This window comes from Triturus cristatus, chromosome 2_1, assembly GCF_964204655.1.
Source record: "Triturus cristatus chromosome 2_1, aTriCri1.1, whole genome shotgun sequence".
In the NCBI taxonomy this organism is placed as follows: Eukaryota; Metazoa; Chordata; class Amphibia; order Caudata; family Salamandridae; genus Triturus; species Triturus cristatus.
The window spans coordinates 991,514,373-991,535,996 of NC_140581.1; the positions used below are offsets into that span (position 1 = coordinate 991,514,373).

At 46.6% G+C, this 21,624-nt stretch overlaps 1 protein-coding gene across 2 annotated transcripts in view; it reads right to left on the bottom strand.

Annotated features, from left to right (window-relative positions):
• FOCAD (focadhesin) overlaps positions 1-21,624 on the bottom strand; it is a 1,730,079-nt gene that overhangs the window by 639,667 nt on the left and 1,068,788 nt on the right. The window lies entirely within an intron of this gene.

Sequence of the window (21,624 nt, forward strand, 5' to 3'; positions counted from 1 at the left end):
CAGGAGGTTGGTCATACCTCTGAAGTTCAGGGGTTTCCTACTCACACTGGCCCATGATATTCCCTTGGTAGGACACCTAGGCCAAAATAAGACTTGGGACAGAATTGTCCCTCACTTTCATTGGCCTCAAATGAGTGAGGACTGTAAGAGTTTCTGTAGCTCTTGCATTACCTGCCAGGCCAGTGGCAAGGCAGGTAAATCCACAAAGGCCCCCCTGATACCACTACCTGTGGTGGGGGTTCCCTTTGAATGGGTAGGGATTGACATAGTTGGTCCCCTTGACCCACCAACAGCATCTGGGCACAGGTTTTTTCTGGCGGCAGTGGATCATGCCACCAGATACCCAGAAGCTATTCCCCTTAGGACCATCACAGCACCTGTGGTGGCAAGGGCCCTCCCGGGAATCTTTTCCAGGGTGGGTTTCCCTAAGGAGGTCTTATCTGACCGAGGTACAAACTTTATGAGTAGTTACCTCAAAGCCATGTGGAAGGAGTGTGGTGTCAACTACAGGTGTCAACTACAGGTTCACCACCCCTTATCATCCTCAATGCAATGGGCTTGTTGAGAGATTCAACAAGACCCTCAAGGGTCTGATCAAAGGGCTCCCAGAAAAGCTTAGGCGAAAATGGGATGTTCTTCTGCCCTGCATTCTCTTTGCATACAGGGAGGTGCCACAGAAGGGGGTTGGTTACAGCCCTTTTGAACTTTTGTTTGGTCACCCTGTTAGAGGGTCACTCTGTCTAGTGAAGGAGGGATGGGAGTTACCTCTCAAACCCCCTAAACAGGATATTGTGGACTATGTACTTGGTCTCCGCTCCCGGATGGCTGAGTACATGAAGAAGGCGACAAAAAACCTTGAGGCAAGTCAGGAATTGCAAAAAGCCTGGCATGACCAAAAGGCTGTACTGGTGGTGTACCAGCCAGGACAGAAGGTATGGGTGTTGGAGCCAGTGGCCCCAGCAGCCCTCCAAGACAAATGGAGTGGACCCCATACCATTTTGGAAAAGAAGGGAGAGGTCACCTACTTGGTGGACCTTGGCACTCCCAGAAGTCCCCACAGGGTACTTCATGTAAACAGACTGAAACGATATGTGGACAGGGCTGACATTGGCTTGCTCATGGCAACAGATGAGGGACAGGAGGAGGAGAGTGACCCTCTCCCAGACCTGCTCTCTCACAACCCTGATGATGGGTCAGTAGATGGTGTAGCCTTGGCAGGCAGCCTCACTGCCCAGCAACAGTCTGACTGCAGACAAGTTCTACAGTCATTCAGGCAAATGTTTTCACTCACTCCAAGTCAGACCACCTGGTGCACTCATGAAGTGGACACTGGGGACAGTCTGCCTGTGAAGAATAAGATCTACAGGCAACCTGACCATGTCAGGGACTGCATAAGGACAGAAGTCCAAAAGATGTTGGAATTGGGAGTCATTGAGCCCTCAGATAGCCCTTGGGCTAGCCCAGTAGTCCTTGTACCAAAACCTCACACCCAAGACGGTAAGAGAGAGATGAGGTTCTGTGTAGACTACAGAAGACTCAATGCAGTCACTAGGACTGATGCACATCCCATTCCCAGAGCAGATGAGCTCATAGATAAATTGGCCTCAGCCAAATATCTGAGCACATTTGATCTGACAGCTGGCTACTGGCAGATAAGGTTAGCTGAATCTGCAAAAGCCACAACTGCATTTTCTACCCCTGGTGGGCATTATCAATTTATTGTGATGCCCTTTGGTTTGAAGAATGCACCTGCCACTTTTTAAAGGTTGGTGAACCAAGTCCTCTCAGGCCTGGATGACTTTAGTGCAGCATATCTATATGATATTGCTGTCTTCAGCTCCACCTGGGAAGATCACCTGATCCACCTGAGGAAAGTTTTGGAAGCCCTGCAAAAAGCAGGAGTCACTATCAAGGCTACTAAGTGCCAGATAGGGCAGAGTCAGGTTGTGTACCTGGGCCACCTTGTAGGTGGAGGCCAGGTTCAACCACTACAGAGCCAAATCCAGACCATCATGGACTGGGTTGTTCCAACCACCCAGACTCAGGTCCGAGCTTTCTTAGGCCTGACTGGCTATTACAGAAGATTTGTCAAGGGATATGGATCCATTGTGACCCCCTTAAATGACTTAACCTCTAAGAGGATGCCCAAGAAAGTTCAGTGGACTGTCAGCTGTCAGAAAGCTTTTGATGACCTAAAACAGGCAATGTGCTCTGCTCCAGTGCTCCAAAGCCCCAACTACTCCAAAGAATTCATAGTTCAAACTGATGCTTCTGAAGTGGGAAAGATGCTGTATTATCACAACTGAATGAAGAGGGCCAGGATCAACCAGTAGCTTTTATAAGCAGAAGGTTGACGCCCAGAGAGAAACGTTGGTCAGCTATAGAGAGGGAGGCCTTTGCTGTGGTCTGGGCCTTGAAGAAGCTGAGGCCATACTTGTTTGGCACTCACTTCATTGTTCAAACCGACCATAAGCCCCTCCTATGGCTAACACAGATGAAGGGTGAAAACCCCAAACTACTCAGGTGGTCCATTTCCCTACAGGGGATGGACTATACAGTGGAACATAGACCTGGGAGAAACCATGCCAATGCAGATGGCCTCTCCAGATATTTCCACTTAGAACATAAAGACTCAACTGGTCAAGATTAGTTTAATGTCCCTGCGTTCGGGGGGTGGGGGGGGGGGTTATGTAGGAGAGTGGCATCGACTGCATAGTTGCCCCCAACGTTTTGCTGATGTTTTGACTGTTTTATGACACTAGCCAGGCTGTGGCCCTGCTATCCAGGACCCCAGCCTATCTGCTTCTTCTCTAAACTGATGTGAGTACCCGAGGTACCTTCCAATTGGATACTGAGGACACCCTATCAGCCCCTTGTAGATGGTACCCTAGGTACCCAGGGCATGGGTCCCTCAGAGGCCTACCAGGGGCTGCAGCACTTATTGTGCCACCCCTGGGACAGCCATACCAAATGACACCACCAGACCACTACTGTAGTCTGGGTAAGGTGGTGCTTGCACGCCTTACAGGGATATAGGTATCCTGTATCCCACTTAATACAACACATATATCCTCATAGGTCCCTCCTAAAGCGGGCCTTGCTAATCCTACAAGGCAGGGTGCTGAGATATGTGTGAGGGGGGACCCCTACCTGAGTAGGGCCCCTCTGCAACCTTCGTAAAATCATTGCTGGGTTGTTTGTAGTGTAGCCATACCATATACTCTTAAGCGCATTATAAGTAAATTGCGATAGTGTGATAACTTGAGAATGGCTACACAGAACCATATTGTGTTTGGTGTCAAACATGTAGGAATCGTACCCCCAATCCAGCCATGGGACTGAGGGCATGATTCCCCCCTGCTAGAGGGGCGATATGGGAAAAGCGGCAGAATTTAGACACCAATTTAAAAGTGCACACGTAGTACAAAATGGATGCTACCCGCCACCCACACGACTCTGGCTGCCTGTTGCTGGGCAGACCTCCAGCCACGGCAGCTGGAAAATAGGGATCTTGTTGCAGGGAGGTGCTCCCACCTCCCCAGACAGACTATGTGGATTGGAACTGGGTGGGTACACCATAGGATGTCTTTCAGACTTGCACGTAGGCTTCTCCAGTGCCTACTTCTGCATACATCGCCTCAAACCGGTTCAGGGGCATCCTGTCCCCTGCCCAGGCGGGAAACCACACAAAGGGGAGAGGGTGTAGCCACCCTTTCCCGCTTGAACTCTCATTGGTGGGCTCTGATCTGGACACTCCCCAAATCTTTGGATAAAGGTGAATACAGGGTCCCCAGAGCCTCAGATTATTCTTGAACTTCACAGACTTGAACTTCGACTTGCTGCCGCACAGCTGAATGAAGAAATCTCCCTTGGGGTAAAGGAGTTACCCCCCTGCTTGGCAGGCACCTGAAACACTGCAAGTGACCCGGTTGGAACCTCGCTGCTCCTACGGACATCAACGACTCTTTCCTACCTTGAGGTGGGTTTCCAAGCATCCCAGAGGCCAGTGAGTGTGCACAGCAAAGCTCAGCAGCATGGATCCCGTGGGTGCCGAGATCCCCAATACCCCAGGACACCGGCAACCTCTTGCACAGCACCCGACCCCGACGAGTGGGGAAGTTTTGCTTTGGCCCATTAATGAGCCAATCTGTCAGCATCATCTGTGCCAAAGATCGACGCCCTAGCCCGCTCTGGCGACCCGTGGGCGCATCTTTACGCACGCCAAATTGCTGCCTCCAGCGTTCCCTTGTCTCTCGACTTGTGGGCCCTAGCAGAGGTCAATCTTCGATTCCAAGAGTTTCCCTGGTTGCTCCAGGCCTGCTCTTCAGTCTCCTCGCTGGAGACCTCGCTCATACCCTGTGGGTCTGCACCAGTAGCTGTTTTGTGTTCTTGCGTGGGTTGCGGTTGCCAAGGCTTAGTGGATCCAATCCGGACACTAACACCGCAGCGACCCTCATCCTTCGTGGGATAGTCGCCCTCCAGAAGCTGGCCTTCCTTGACGCCTCCTGGACCCCGTGGCTGACGATCCAAGCTGCACCTCTTCTACCTGGAAGCACCCGACATTGAAGGGCTCCTTCCCTTGAGCCCCCTGGTCACTGTGCCGTGACCCAGACTCTGTCCCCTCTGCTTTCAGGTCCTTCTCTTCAAGATCTAAATTTTCATTCTTCACGACAACGACGACGCTTCTTGCTAGCAGCAGTTCTTCACGTTTTGCCATTGAAAATCAGCCCGCGATCCGACATCGAAAACGACCTATGCACCCGGCTTCCCTGGGGCAGGTAACAGTGGTACCTCGGTACTCTCGTGGATGTGGGCCCTTCAAAAGCTTAACTCTAAAGTATTGAACTTGAACTCCTGCTAGAAGTGTTTTTAATCTTGTAAAATTCAACCGCGACATTCTCCAAAGGCTTTAATAGAGATCCCGACAGTAGCTTTAGCCACTGCACGCGTCTCTCGTGGGTCCCCCTCACTACCTTGGGTGGTTTCACAAGGGGCCAGTGACCCTAAATGCCCTAGGCATTGCCTGTAGAATTGTCGTGGTTCTTATACCACTTTTTTGATATATGGTTTGGTCCCCCCCTGGGGCCCTATGATTCCAGTGCTATTTATTGTAACTATCAATGCTTGTTTGAATTGTATCTTCACCTCGAGCCTCATAAAGAGACTAGTGGGGTTATTCCTAGAATAAATACATATATTTTATATATATACCTGTGTGGACTACTCTTTCATTTGGTTATTCAAGAGGTTATCTATGGTAAAACAATAAGCTTAACACTCCTTCAAGACTTAGCCTGAAGGCTGCTCTCCACAGCTACCACTAGGATGGCTTTCTTTAAGGTTGTCTTTAACCTATCACCATAAGAGTCGATTTGGACTGGTACAAGGTGTCCCCTATAACTAGAGGACAGCATATACCAGGCCAACTTCTCACAACTGTTCACTCATTTTTCCATGCAGTTTCTCTTGAAAAGTCTCCTTTGAAATAAGGGTGAAAAGGCTACCAGAATCGGCTAGTAGTTTTAATACTCCATTTCCCACAGTGATTTCACAATGAGGCTTTTCCAGTCTCTCTGTACTCTCCATTTTTAAGTTCATACCGTTGTTATCAATGTTCGAGATGATTTCTACACTACCTTTCTTAGCTGTTTCCGCCATTTGGTGTTTATTTAATTCTATTCCATCTATAGTCAAGAATAATTCTTCACTTTCATCTTCCTTCTTTTCTACTTCTTTCACACTGGTCAATTGCATGCCTCCTTTTGCCCTCTTTTTCCACAAGATCTGCATGTGGCATTCCTGCACCACATGCAAAACTCGAACTCACATGCCCTGGACATCCACACCTGTAGCAAATTACGAGCCTCCTTTCTCCTGTTTTAATTGGTACATTTTCATAGCTTTTATATGTTGCTTTCTTAAACTCCTTCTTAACATCCTTCACTTCTGCAGATACTTCCTTTTCAAGCAACGCCAATGAACTTTCTGGATTTTTATTTTCTTTATCAATCTCTTTAATCCAATGATCAGTGTCTTCCATACTCCTAGCAATTTGGATGGCTTGTTCTAGAGTAGGGTCCTTTGACAATAACTTTACTCTGACCCTTTTATTATTCGTACATCCGACTATTTAATCTCTTATTAAGGAATCACAAAAAGTTTGAAATTCGCATGTGACAGCCAATACACGTAGAGTTGCTACATATGCCAGAATGCTTTCATCCACTTTCTGCACCCTACAAAAAAAATTGTGCCTCTCAAAAACAATATTCATTTTTGGTGTGAAATGTTTTTCCAACATTTGTAATGACATCTCATAAATGTTCGATGGTTGACCATCTCCCATGCCTAATGAGATTTCGGGAAAGTCATCATAAATTCTCCTACCCTCTACGTCCAAATGATTTAGGAGTATGGCTTGTCTCCTAACAGGACCTATTTATCACCACCAATTGCTAACAAATATATTAAAAAAATATTTTTCCATCGTATGGTAGGTTCACCAGGAACAGGCAAACATTTTGGTGGTGCTGACATGGATTCCTCAGACATTCTAAGTTTGATAAAGGATTTTTTTTTTTTAAATAATTTTAAATAATAATCTAACACACAGATCAAAATAAGAATCTAAAATAATTAATTAACATAAATAATTAACACAATTAAAATAATCAATTTAAACAATTGACTAAAATAATTAATATATATTTCTTCTTTTGTTTAAATTCTAGTTGATTTGAATGATCTGTTGTTCGTTACTTTAATCAAACTTAGTTGGTTGTTTAGTCTGTTGTTTATTTCTCTCACAGGAAACAAGAACAGTCCTTCCTTTCTTTCAGCTCTTACTCTTACAAGAACAGTCCTTCCTTTCTTTTAACTCTCACTGGGCAGATACTCCGAGAACTCTCAATCTCCTCAGATAGATAAAATCTCAGGTACAATTATATTTATTCACTTGATGGCATCAAATTGGATTTTGATTTGATTTCCAAATGTTAATCGCCTTTACGAGCACTTCTCATCATTAAAACATCGAACATACACTTTGCTCCGTTTCCGTGCAATAATTATTTAAATAACAAACACGCGCGTCGTCTTCCTTGCGTGCGCCTATTTAAATAATAACAAACACACGCGTTGTTTCCTTTGCATGCGCCTATAACCATTTAAACAAACATGCGAGTCGTTTTCCTTACGTGCGCTTATTTAAATAATAATTAACACACGCGTTGTTTTCCTTGCGTGTGCTAGTGCCCATTAATTGTAATAATTCAATGGATGAAACAACGCAAGATAATATTTTACTATTGCGGGCAAATGACAGGCAGCACACGACGGCCGGCAGTTTTATTGTCTTTGTATACTTCAAGCTTGACTGTACACGCGCTCCATTGCTCTGTATTCGTTCAAAGAATCTCGTACTCAGCAACCCTTGACTCTTGTGTATATCCGAATGTATACACGCGCTCCGGTCCTAATCTTTCAACGTCGATATACCAGCAGACTTTGTTTACTTTTCAAAAGCAAAAGCTCTTTGCACAATTTCAATGCCAAACATTTTGATATTTCCAAAAGACAAGAAATCCAGCATAACAAGCATTTATTTGCCTCAATTGTTCGTTCTCGCCCCCAGGTTTTCTTTTTAGGTCGAGGGACCGTCCGGTCTGCCGAAGGCAGAACCGGAAGTCCGGAGATCTTATGTTTCTTAGAGTGGCTATTTAGCCCGCCTCTCTTTTTGGCTCTCTTCCATTGGCTGGCTTCCTAAACGGAGGCCAGCCATTGGAGGAGAGAGCCGTCCCTCCAAATAGGCTCCGTCTTTTTCAGATTCGGGGGCGTGTTCCGTGCTGTTCTTACCACTTTTTAGCCACACCCTTTTTGGGAGTGTTTTTCTCTCCTCCAGCCAATGGCAAGAGGAGAGAAAAAGAAACACGCCCCCGAATCCGAAACCGCCGCTGCCTTTCTCCGAGGCATTTCTGCTTTGCCTCGGAGAAAGGTGGTGGTGTGCTTGTTTGTCTAAGTTCTTTGTTTGTCATTCAGGTGTTTAGTATAGACTTTATCTGTCTAAATTACTGCTATTTTTAAAGAAATTTTTGTTCTGACTTGGCTCTTATCGCTGCACGCATGTTTAAATCCTTAGATTGTTTGCCTGAAGTATTTAATGGTCATTTTCACTTAGAAGCTCAATTGTTTAGTGGGGGCAATTTTATTTTATTACGGGTCCCCTTGCGAGCGAGGCTCGAGCTGGCATGTTCGTTGGTGACAAGCGCGTGTGCACGGCGCCACCACTGGCTTGAGGAGCGCGAGACCGTCGAGCTCAATGGTATGTCGAGTGCAAGGTTTTTTTCTCTTCACGCTCGAGGCTGTACCATGTTGATGCTTGAAATTTGGGCCACACGAGTCTTTTACTCGAGTCCTGGGACACCGTTCATTGCGAGTGGAGCGTGTTCATTGCGAGTGAAGCGTTAGCGAGTGCGCGAACGTTTTTCCTCAAGCCTCTCTCGAACAAGGCTTTATTGTAGTTTTCAAACTTAAAGCAGGCAGTGCGATCATCGCACACAATATTAGTTAGTTTGACATGTTAGATAGTGTGTAGAAGTTAATCTTGCTTACCTGACTGTGCCAGAACCTCTTTTGCCACCGTAGGGAGGTCACGTGACCCGGCGGCCATCTTAGATTAGGCAATTTACATTAACTTTTAATGTGATTTAAGGGGCCATCTTATGGGATGCGAGTGAGCAAAATTTACAGTTTTTATGTATTGTGATATTCGAGCAGTTACCAAAGTGTTGCAGTGACAGCAGGATGCATAGGTAGTTTATAAGGCGCTATATGGAGCCAAATAACAATGCCGTTTCTTTAAATGTTTTAAAAACATAAACAAAAATAATGTCATGAGCAATGCCAATAGCTCTAACTTTAACAATGCCGAGACCATTGCATTGTAAATGCTTGTTTTTATATATTTTCAATAATCAAATTATTCTCTCCAATGACTCCTGTTGTACAGAAATGCCCAATTAAATTATTCTCTCCAGTAACTCGTATTTAAGATCAATAAGCGATATACTTGTTTTAAGACTTGAAGAAGGACATTCATCTGGCAGTTGTCACAGTATTAAAATAATTCTTCTTCAACGCTATGTCCATTTACTTTGCTTCACATGTCCCCATATACATCCTTAATGAGTAGACTTACAGTTGATCAAGACAAAGCAGGAAAATTCTCCAATAGCAATAATTTTAAAATTAGTGGCGTTCCAGAGGTGAAGGTTGGCCACTTGTCCTCTGCACAAGATCACTCGTCGCCAATTTGTAGTAATTCACTCCAAGATTAAGTTTGAAGATGGTTTATTAATTGGAGTAGATAAAGATACAGCAACCTCCAGCATTACATTTCAGTACTGGTTTACTTGGGAATCCTGTCCTAGCTGTGACTCTATTGCATCACAGTTACCTCATAAAGTTCTAAGCATCGCCACAAACAGTTATCATTAAAACAGTTATCTAAAAGGTGTGCATGCAAATTTCTGCAAGTTCATTCATTAAAATACACACAACATTTAAAAACAGATATAGGAGTGGAAAATAAAAAGGTAGTAAATCTTCACAAACTTGATATGTAAAGTGCAAATGCTATGTTAATCAGGAGAGACTTTCTTGGATTGTGGTAATTCTGCGGTGTGTCCTAAGATTTGGTAAGAACGGCGTCTCGAGGCGTTTTCACCGGCCTCCGGTGTTGCCCAAGGCCGGTAATTAGGTTGCCCCTCACTGGGCTGTATGCCTGACTATCCAGGCGTGGCTTAAGAACTTAGCCACCCCGCAAGAGAAAAGGACGCGTGGGTCGGATTTCAGAATACACAGAGCCACCCGGTGGTCACGAGTGCCCATGTCTCTGCAGATTGGCTTTAGCCATTTAGACCTAGCGTTATTATAGGCAGGGCAGGCAAACATGACGTGGGCAACACACTCCAGCTGGGCTCCACAACAAGGGCAGCCTTCTGTTGTGTTTTTACTTGAGCGCCACTTTGATGTTAAAGCGTTGACTGGGAGCGAGCCAAACCTAAATTGAGTGTACAGGGCCCTATCTCGTGGAACCTGGATTACATCCAGGTATGCCTCAAGGCTTCTGGTCTGTTTTAAGGTAAGTTATTTGTCTGTAAGTCTCCCCATGTTCGGCTTGCTGAGCTCCTGTCTGTCAATCCAGCCCCAGTATAGACTCTTCAGCTCTGCCTTGCTCGGGGGGTTTAGGGTGTCCTATGAATCTTTAAGGCCAAATTGTACCAGCGTTTTCTTAACATTTGATATCCATTTGACCCTGTGGTCCACATCTAAGTTTGTCACCTCCGTTAGAGCTGCTGCATATTTGGTGAGCTCGGGGGTACGCCTAAGGCGAGACCAGAAGAGCAGTGGACGGAGGTTGGCAATGTCTCTGAATGGTCATCTACCCATATCATACATTAGGGGCATTAATGGGGTGTTACGTGGGTGCATCACCAAATCCCTCAAAAACGTATGCTCCGATCTGCTTTTCTCATCTACGTTCTCGAACCCCCATAGCTCAGCTCCATATAGAGCTGAGCTAACTGCCTTGGCATCGTAAACTACGAGGGCGGGGGCAACTGGCCTGCTATACGAAAAGCGATGTTCTTTGGTTAGTGCCCCAAGCACGCGTTTATGATTCATAAGCATTTTAGCTAGATGGGGCCTCCAAAGCATTTTGTGTGACAGTCGAATGCCAAGGTATCCAAATGTGCTCACTCTCTCCAGGGGGGTACCATTCAGTGTGAGATTGTTCCTGAAAGATTTATGGGGGTTAAATACCATGAGGTTAGTCTTAGAGGTGTTAATGACTAAACCCCGGGAGTCACAGAAGGATTGATATCTATTCATTAGTTTTTGTAACCCAACTGGGGTCTTTGACACCAACAAGGTGTCGTCAGCGAATAGATGTGTCAGCACTTTGTCGTCCGCCGGGATTGGGGCATCAGTTGGATCTTCTTGAAGAAAGCTCACCACCCCATTCACATATAAGGAGAACAGGGTGGGGGCCATGATGCAACCCTGGTGAACTCCCTTGACAACAGGGATCTGCTCTGTCAGCTGACCTTTGGCCCCCCATCTCACTTGGGCATAGTTTCCATCATGGAGCCGAATCAATAGGTTGAGGATTAGGGAGGGAATGCCCATATCTTTGAGGATCTGCCACAGCCTGCTCCTAGGTACCAGGTCAAAGGCAGTCTTTAAGTCGATGAATGCAAGGTAAAGGCTGCCATTTCCAATTAGAATGACTTTCCAGTATAGAAGCACTACCCTAAATACCTGGTCGATCGTCCCAGTGCTGGCCCTAAAGCCAGCCTGGTATTGGGAGAGGACATCCTCCTCTTTGGACCATGTTAGAATTCTCTGTAAGAGGACCCTGCCTAGCACCTTTTCCATCACGTCGATCAGACTTATTGGCCTGTAGTTTGAGGGGACTTCCCTGTCACCCTTTTTGTAAATTGGGACCACCTCAACACCTTTCCAGGATTCTGGGACTTCGCAGCCTGCGACTATAGCGCTGAACAGTAGCTTGAAGTACCGCGACCAACCTCTAGGGTCAGCAAGGAACAGATCACCTGGAAGACCGTCTGGTCCAGGGGCTTTGGCAGGGACTAACTTCTTAATAACTGTCTCGATTTCGGCCAGCGAGAAGGGATCTCTAGCATTCCCTACTGGAGGGACATCTATGGAGCCGCATAGCTCCTCCAGACGCCCGTCCTCTGTAGTGGAATACAGTTTCCCAAAATGGTCATGCCAATCTTGGCTTGTGATGTGATTAGGCAGAATGCCTATTTCCCTGCTGTTGCCCAGGCTCACTAATGACCAAAAGTGGTTCCTGTTTTTCCAAGGCTAGCGTTCTTTAATTCCAGCCAGTGCAGTTCATCCCACTCGATCTTTGCTTTGCACAGGGCAGCCCTGTAGTCCTTCCTAGCCAATCTGACCTGGGGGCAGTTCTTAGTTCTAATTGCCAATGATAGGGCCTGTCGTTTGAGCCTACAGTTCTTATTGTACCATGGATGCTGGTTTTAGTGGGGGACACACGGTTTGCTATGTCTGCTAGGTCTTTGAAAAAAGGAGTTCAGTTGTTCTATTGTGCGGGAGTGGATGACGGGGACTGCTACCCACTCGCCAGTGTCCGCAAGTGCGGCTTGGAGCTCTGATGTATTTGTGGACAAGTCCTCAAGTTAGAATCTTGCAAGGAGACCTTGTGCCACTTCAAGTGCCTTTTGCAGTTGGATGGGACGATGTCAGTGATAGATTTTGAGACCTGACTAGTCTGAGGGTGGGATGGTGAGACCCACAGGATCTTCATAGTCATGCATAGAGGGTTATGGTCGCTGTCAGTCGTGGTGCCCACAAACATGTCAGTCATTTTGTCCCAAAGTTTAACATCGATTAGAATGTAGTCTATGCGTGATGGACAATTGACTCTGTTAAAAGTGTTTGCCCCCTGGGTGTCTGATGGAGTTCTACCATTGGCTGCCCTTGGGCCGAACTCCGTGGTGAGCGCATTTAGTTGAATTGCTAAGTGGGTCCATCTTTTGACAGGAGGTATGCTGATTGGAGGGACTGCCCATTTACAATCAACCCCTTCATGCTCCAGCATGTCCTCAGAGCTCAAAGGCTCAAAGGTACAATTGAAGTCGCCTGTGATCAAAATTCTTGCTTGGTGTGAGCAGCTGGATACGGCTTGTTCCAATAACATGACAGTAGGTGATGGGTTGTCCCCCTTGTTCCCTCTAATGTAGACATTGAACAACTCTAGAATGTCCCCACCCCTAGGGCACTTAAAGGTGAGTCTCAGGATGTCGGGGCTCAGGAATGGATGCGTGATGATTTGGCAGCCTAAAGCAATGTTCACCCATACAATCTATCCCCCTGAGGGACGCCCTCTCCCCTTGGTAGTCGCTGGAGAGCAGAAGCAAGCATAACCTGTTTTATATAGTGGAGCCAAACTCCAGGTCTCCTGGAATATACAGATTTCAAATCCCTCTATCAGATCGTTCCTGTGAGGGAGTGAGAGTCTATTGTTTAGACCTGCTACGTTTCATGATATGATCTTTCATGATATGATCTTTAACTTATTTGGATGTGGGACCGTGACAGGATTATAGTTGTTTGTCAGTGGTTCATGGTTTGACATCATTGGAAGATCGGGTATATCAGCGTGGTCTAGCAGTGTGCAAGAACCTGGCTCATGGGTCCTCTGTGATGTTTCGGGGTGGAAGCTTGGGCCCTTTGACCCCGAGGTGGTCGTCGGTGGTTCATGTTAGTCAGAGTGGAGTGAGAGGTAGTGAGGGTTACACTCAGTGCTTAGGGTAGCAGTGCTTTGATCCGTGTGTAAATGGGGATCAGATTGTAGTCAATCGACTGCTTCTAGGGATGTCCCTCACACTAAGGTATCAGTTGTCCCAATCCCTGTAGTTGTTAATAAGCGTCTGAACTGTATAGATGAGGTAGGAGGGGAGCAGGTTCGATATTCCTTTTTTAATTTTTAATTTTTTATTTTTCGATTGCAGTGAAAAAAAGACAAATACTTTACAACGAGTGTAGCAACCCCCCCACCCTCCCCCGCAGGTAGAGAGTATATATAGAACGCCGTTTCTAAGAAAGCAAAACAGTAATAAAATACAATCTTATCATAAATATCCCATTGTACGATACATTAGGATCAAAAATTCATTTGGGCAGTTTTTATCCCACAGCAACAAGAACCTTAAGTAGATAAGAATTAATTTTCACACCTTTAAGAAAGAAAAATCAATAAAGTGACCAGTGCAACAGTACCATAATAATAATGAGAAAAAAATAAATAGGGCATCACTACAGGCTAACTATTTATCGAGTTCCCCACAAAGAAAAAAAATGAAAAATATATACCAAAGCAACCATACTAAACTAAGAAAATTGTCTTATACATAAATGTAGGGAGAAATGGCTTGTTCTTTAATCTCTCCCACAATTATCCGTGGTGGGTTAATCAGTGAGAAAGGGGACCCCAGATTACTAGACCCTTTTTTTTTATCTGAGTCCCTTTTTAGCATATTTTACCTTCTCTAATGAGTGAATTGAGTAAAAACGGGCTAGCCAGTGTGTAAAGACTGAGGGGTCAGTATCCAACCAAGTAGAAGCAATGCATAGCCTAAGAACGGCCATGGCAATGAATATTAGTGCCCCTCCCCTCTTTCGATCAATCGATTCCGTTGAACAAGTTACTTACCTTCGGTAACGATGTATCTGTAAGAAACATTAGTTAGTTAGATTCCTCACCTTAGAATATCCCCAGGCGTCAGACTGGATCCGGAAGATTTTTGTAGCAATACCCCTTGCGCGTCGCTAGGCGTCGTCTGCGGCTCCACGTCCGTCGTTGGCGTCGTGCGCAGGAATGACGTCGTCGGAGTACTTAGACGCCGCCCTCGCGCGCTGACATCAGTTCTTGTACATAGCTTTCCGCGCCAGGAATGCAGAGCCATGCAAGAGACCGACACTGGTGCCAAAAAATCTAGGGCCCTGAAAAGGATAGCCTTAACCCTAGATGTCAGTTCGCAGAACGGGGAGGATGGGTGGGTCGGTGAGGAATCTAACTAACTAATGTTTCTTACAGATACATCGTTACCGAAGGTAAGTAACTTGTTCATCTGAAAGAAACCCGTTAGTTAGATTCCTCACCTTAGAATAGATACCCAAGCAATACCAACCCCGGTGGTGGGTCTGCGAACCAAGATCACACCAGAAAGTCCTGGAGGACAGAACGGCCAAAGAAGCCATCCCTCCAGACTTGGCTGTCTAGGCAATAATGCCTGGCAAACGTGTGCAGCGAAGCCCACGTCGCTTCCTGACAGATGTCCTGCAAGGGGACTCCCCGTCCCAAAGCAGTAGTAGCCACTGTGGCCCGAGTAGAATGGGCTCACAGCCCAACAGGAGGGTCCCTTTTTGCCAAGGAATAACAGGTTTTTATACACAAAACGACCCACCGGGAGATGGTCCGTTTGTGCACAGCTTTTCCCTTCTTAGCACCCACGTAGCCAACGAAAAGCTGGTCGTCCACCCGGAACTGTTTCGTGCGGTCCAAATAAAAGGAGAGCGCACGTTTTGGGTCCAGACGGTGGAGCCGCTCTTCCTCTTTGGAGGGATGCGGAGGTGGAAAGAAGGTGGGCAAGGTGACAGATTGCCCAAGATGAAAGGGGGTCACCACTTTCAGTAGAAAGGAAGGACGAGGCCGAAGGACAACCTAGTCCGCATGAACAGATAGAAAAGGAGGCTTGGACGATAGAGCCTGGAGCTCACTCACCCGTCTAGCCGACGTGATGGCTACCAGGAAAGCAATCTTAAGAGTTAGAAGACGAAGAGGACAATTGTGAAGAGGCTCAAAGGGAGCGCACATCAGGAATGTTAAGATAAGATTCAAGCCCCACTGAGGCATTACGAAAGGGACAGGAGGGAACGTGTGAGTAATGCCTTTAAGAAAGCGTGAAAGTACAGGGGACTTGAAAAGAGAGGGCTGATCAGGAAGCCGTGAGAAGGCAGAGATGGCAGCAAGATAACCTTTCAAGGTGCCCAAGGCAGAGCCCTGCTGGGCCAAAGAAAGAAGAAAGAGGAGAACCTCAGAAAGAGGGGCGGAAAGGGGATCCACAGCCTTTGCTGTGCACCATGCCACAAATTTGTTCCACCGGCAGGCGTATACCGTCTTTGTGGAGGGACACCTGGCTGCCAGAATGATATCACAGACTACAGGAGGCAAGTCAAATGGCATCAACTGCCGCCGCTCAATCTCCACGCATGGAGGTGGAGGCTGGACAGGTTCGGGTGGAGGACCGTCCCCTGCTGCTGCGACAGAAGATCCTCCCGAAGGGGCAGACGTATCGGAGGATCGGTCAACATACTGAGTAGCTCGGGATACCAGTACCTTCGTGACCAATCCGGAGCCACCAAGATGACTTGGGCCCGGTCGCGCCTGATCTTCTTCAGCACTCTGGGCAGAAGTGGAATAGGCGGAAAGGCGTACAACAGACCGCAACTCCACTCGCGAAGAAAAGCGTCTCAGAGCGAGTGCCGCCTTGGAAATTCCAACGCGCAGAACTGATGACATTACGCATTCTCGTCGGTGGCGAATAGATCTAACCAAGGCTCTCCCCACTGCTGAAAGAGACCTTGCGCCACCTCGGAGTTCAGACGCCATTCGTGATCCATCATGCACCGGCGGCTGAGTTCGTCTGCTCTGGCGTTCAGAGAGCCCGCCAGATGTTGAACCACCAGGGTGATGCCCTGGTGTTCCAGCCATGTCCAGATGCGCAGAGCCTCCTGACAAAGGGTCCACGACCCCACCCCGCCCTGTTTGTTGCAATACCACATGGCGGTGGTGTTGTCCGTGAACACCTACACAACACTTCCCCGGACAGAGGGAAGGAAGGCTTTCAGTGCAAGTCGGATCGCTCTCAGCTCCAACAAGTTGATGTGGAGGCGAGACTCCGCCGGAGACCAGAGGCCTCTGATCTCCGCCTCTCCCATATGGCCACCCCATCCCAGGAGGGATGCATCCGTCACTACGACATGCTCTGGTAGGGGTAGGGAGAGGCTCTTGCCCGTGACCCAATCGTGGTCCGTGAGCCACCACTGCAACTGCTGTGCAGTGCCTTCCGAGATCAAGACACAATGTCGAGTGCGGCTCCGCGACCGATCCTTGGACCTCCTCCTGGACCGGGATCGAGAGGGGCGCGGAGCCGAGTGGCGAAGCTCGAGAAGCTTACGGGACCACTCCCGTCTAGCTTTCGAGGTCAGGGCCATACAATCGGAGCACGACTCCGCGTCGTGGTCGAGGCCCAAACAGTACAGGCACCGGCGGTGATGATCGGTCACCGACATCAGTCGATGACAGTCATCGCAGGCCTTGAAACCAGGCATCCTACCGGCACCAGAGTCGAGAAAGTGACCAAAAAGAGTCAAAACAGTTAGTAAAAAAATGACTAAAGGGGTAGCTCTCCCGGATCGGCGCTTACTGGCGCGGAAAAAAGAAAAACTGACGTCAGCGCGCGAGGGCGGCGTCTAAGTACTCCGACGACGTCATTCCGGCACACGACGCCAACGACGGACGCGGAGCCGCAGACGACGCCTAGCGACGCGCAAGGGGTATTGCTACAAAAATCTTCCGGATCCAGTCTGACGCCTGGGGATATTCTAAGGTGAGGAATCTAACTAACATGTTTCTTTCAGATATACCCAACATTATTGTGGAGGGAGCCAGCACCAAATTATGAGATAGCACCTGTCCCAGAAAGTGTTGGATTTTATATATTAATGGTTCTAATTTAACACATGTGGCGAACATATGGATTGAATCCGCTTTAAACTCACTGCAGCGAGGACAATAAGTTCCTTTACCGGAGCCCCATTTTGCAATCTTGCTACGAGTAAAATATTTAAAAAAACAAGTCTTATAGAACTGCGCCTGAAGATTAGAGGATAGCAAATCGCTTTGTGTGAATTCGACTGCAAGTTAGAAAGCATTATTGGTGATGTCCAATTTCTGTTGCCACTTAGTGGATATTAAAAGCAGATCATCAGGCATCAAGGTGTTCAACATGTTATAAATAACTCCAATACGTGGTATCGAATCTCCACAGAACTTCTCTATCAGATTACACTTGGTGAAGCCTGTCGGGCCCCCAGTCTTTCGGGGAAAAAAAAGATTTAACAGCTAAGTACTTAAAAGATTCCCTCTTGTCTAGATTATAAAGGGATTGAAGATCTTCAAATGCCAAGATCTCATCAGCTGAACAGAGGTCTCCTAGTTTCTTTACTCCTTTATCAATCCAGTTTTGGAGATAGGATGAACTAAAGATATCCGGGAGGTTAGAGTTATTTCTAACAGGGGTATAGAAGTTTAGTCATGCTTTTTCGGCATCTAGAAAGATTGCGGCAATTGGGTCTCCCGAAACCTGTGAGGCGTCAAGCAGAGTAATGAGTCTGCAAATATGTTCTGTTGTGCCCTTAGCGGGGATAAAGCCATGCTGCCACCTCGATACTAGACCTTCAATTCTGTCCCAGAGCCGCGAGGCAAGACTTTTAGTGTACGCTTTTGAGTCACCATTAATTTGGGTGATTGGCCGGTATGAGCCCATCTCCGTTGGCGATTTATCTTTTTTGGGGAACACTATAATCTTGGCTGTAGACCAAGATTGAGGGGGAGAGACACCCTGAAAAATTTGAGTCACTACATCGTTAAGAATAACTTTAACTTGTGGGAGAAAAACCTTATAAAATTCCACTGGGAAACAGTCAGGCACGGCAGCTTTCCCATTTGGCAGGCTATGCAGAGCTCTAACAATCACTTCCCAAGATGGAGCGAGTTCAAGTAGCTCGCGCTCTTCTCTACTCAGCGTTGCTAATGAAATTAAATCTAGATAGGTATCTAGGTGGCAGCTAAGGTCTGGTTGCTCGCCCACACTTTCAGAATATAGGTCTTGAAAAAATTTACAGAAGGCTGCACAAATTTCTTCAGGATCTCTGGTGATAGATCCTGCAGATGTTTTAATTTTTTTTTAATTTCGCTGGCTGAAACCTGCAACCTGGTTCTCATAGCCAACTGATGGCCAATTCTTTCACTGCATTCGTATGTTTTCTCTCGAGCCGCAGCCCATTTGGAGGCGGCTTTATCGGCCAGTACTGAGCAAATCTCTGCCCTGGCAGCCGCAACTGCCAATTGTGCCGGGTCGGTCTCACCACTGGACTGAATGACTGAAATAAGGGTTTCCTCCATTTTAGCTAGTTTAATTTGTAGTTCCATCAAATGGGCTTTCTCTAATCTATTTTTCTTGAGCGAATATTGAAAAGTTTCCCCACGCACACAGGCTTTTAGTGTATCCCAAACTACAACGATTGTTGTCAAGAAAAAACTTTATCCATTGTTTCATATGGGACTGATAACCTTCCTCCTGTAGGAGTGCTCTTTCAAAACTCCGGGTAGAGGTTTCCTAACGTGTAATCAGCCCCCGGATATTAAGACTTAGGGGATTGTGATCAGAAAGACTACGGGGGAGTAATTCAATTTCACTATAATGAATTAGGGACGAGGAAACTAGAAAAAAACCCAAACGTGCAAAAGATTTGTGGGGAGCAGAAACAAATGTGTAACCGGGTATGTTAGGATAAAGATGAGACCATACATCCACCAGCCCATGGGTGTGTAAGAGATTCTTAACAGCCAAAAGCACTTTAGGTTTGCGGGAGGTCTGGAGGCATTGTGGGTTATCTCCCCAGTTAGAAGGTAAGTTAATATTGAGATCCCCACACAGGATGCTAGGCAGGGGCCAGTGAACCAGTTTGGCAGAGATTTGATTAATCACAGTAGGGTCATCTAAAACACTCCCATAGATAGAACATAAGGTAAATAAGAATGTAGGTGTAATACAGCATTCGGCAACCAGCCATCTCCCTTGGGAATCTGACTTAGTTCGAATGGATTGAGGGAGATAGTTATACCGGGCTAGAATGGCTACACCCCTGGTACGGGTCCCTTGTGTAGTTCCCCCAATGACTTTATATCCTAAGCTATTTAAAAGATACAATTGGGACCCTTCTACATGTGTCTCTTGGAGACAAACTAAATTAGCCCCTGACAGGCGTAAACTTTGGGCTACCTTTTACCTTTTTCAGATATCGTTTTACCCACAAATGTTTATAGATAAAATTTTAAGATTTGCAGTATTCATCGAAATATGGTAACATTAAATCCATAGATCAAAGCTCCTGTGAATAAGGAAAATAAAAAAAATATCAACAACGCCCACAGAGCGAACCTTTGGGATGCGTAAGTCACCTTATTACAATATAAACCTGTTAATGAAATGTGAGCAGCTATCATAATTGGGCCTTCCCTTCGTGGACTACCAACCCCCCCATCCCACCCCTGACAACCTGCCCTCCCCACCCACCCTCCCCACCCGAGCATGAGCAATCAGGAACTTCCTGAATGATAAACCCTGAAATCGCACCCCGCCACTGTTACCATGCCGAGGGGAAGTACCTTTCAGAATAAACAAGCGGCATAAATGGAATCAACCGCAAAAAAAAGAAAAGGCAAAGAAGAAAAATGTAAGACAAAAACAAGAGATGTATATGCCTTATATTAGGCTAAGTGTAATTTGAAAGTTCAACTATACCAGTCCCGATACCAATTGTAGTTACTTTATAACATTTTTTTAGCTTTAAGTTCCGCAAGATATTCTTGTGCTTTGATCTTCGACATGAAAAATCGTGAAGAGCCATTAATAATAACCTTCAGTTTAGCAGGTTCGATATTCCAATGCGAGAAGATTCTCTGCCAGGTGAACAGTGGAAAGTGTGAGTTCAATGTAATCATAAGGTTGCACAGGGGGTGAGCATCTTCGAGCCCAGATGAGGTCCTCGCGTATTACTGGGCGACAACCCGTGATATGACGGATCCAGTGTGTGACTTTATTTGTTAAAGAGTCATCTATGTCGCAGGCGTTCTTTGAGCTAAGCTTAGGAACGTTCGCCATGTAAATTTTAGGGCCATGCAAAAGGGGAGCAGTGTGTGGATGATGGGTCTGCTGGGGAGGTCTCACTGAAGAGTATATTCTCAGTGAAGTGCTGCTGGAGCTGGCATGGTCTAATCGAGTTACAGGGGCAGATTGGTTAGTGCAATCTCTAGGTGTGTAGGCATTTGTGTTGCAAGGATCTTTAAGTGTAAATGCCTTTGCCTTGTGATGATGATCTACTTTTGATACTTGGGAGGCAAAGACCGTGAGAGGTGCTAATGGGAGATTAACGGCACCACTTGGTGTCGCCCTTTCAATAAGGGGCATCTTAGTTGACGATTGCAGTTGTTGTGTGTAATGAGGTGAGCGACTTGTGTGCTGGTGACAAGGTGGAACCGATGGTAACAGTGTTTTAACCAGTGCAGTGAGATCTTCTATCATGTGTCTCATGATTGCTATCTCAGACCTAAGGGTGTTAATGAACAAGTTACTTACCTTCGGTAACGATGTATCTGTAAGAAACATTAGTTAGTTAGATTCCTCACCTTAGAATATCCCCAGGCATCAGACTGGATCCGGAAGATTTTTCGTCAGCAATACCCCTTGCGCGTCGCTAGGCGTCGTCTGCGGCTCCGCGTCCGTCGTCGGCGTCGTGCGCCGGAATGACGTCGTCGGAGTACTTAGACGCCGCCCTCGCGCGCTGACGTCAGTTCTTGTACATAGCTTCCCGCGCCAGGAACGCAGAGCCATGCAAAGACCGACACTGGTGCCAAAAATAAAATCTAGAGGCCTGAAAAGGATAACCTTAACCCTAGATGTCAGTTCGCAGAACGGGGAGGATGGGTGGGTCGGTGAGGAATCTAACTAACTAATGTTTCTTACAGATACATCGTTACCGAAGGTAAGTAACTTGTTCATCTGAAAGAAACACGTTAGTTAGATTCCTCACCTTAGAATAGATACCCAAGCAATACCATCCCCGGTGGTGGGTCTGCGAACCAAGATCACACCAGAAAGTCCTGGAGGACAGAACGGCCAAAGAAGCCATCCCTCCGGACTTGGCTGTCAAGGCAATAATGCCTGGCAA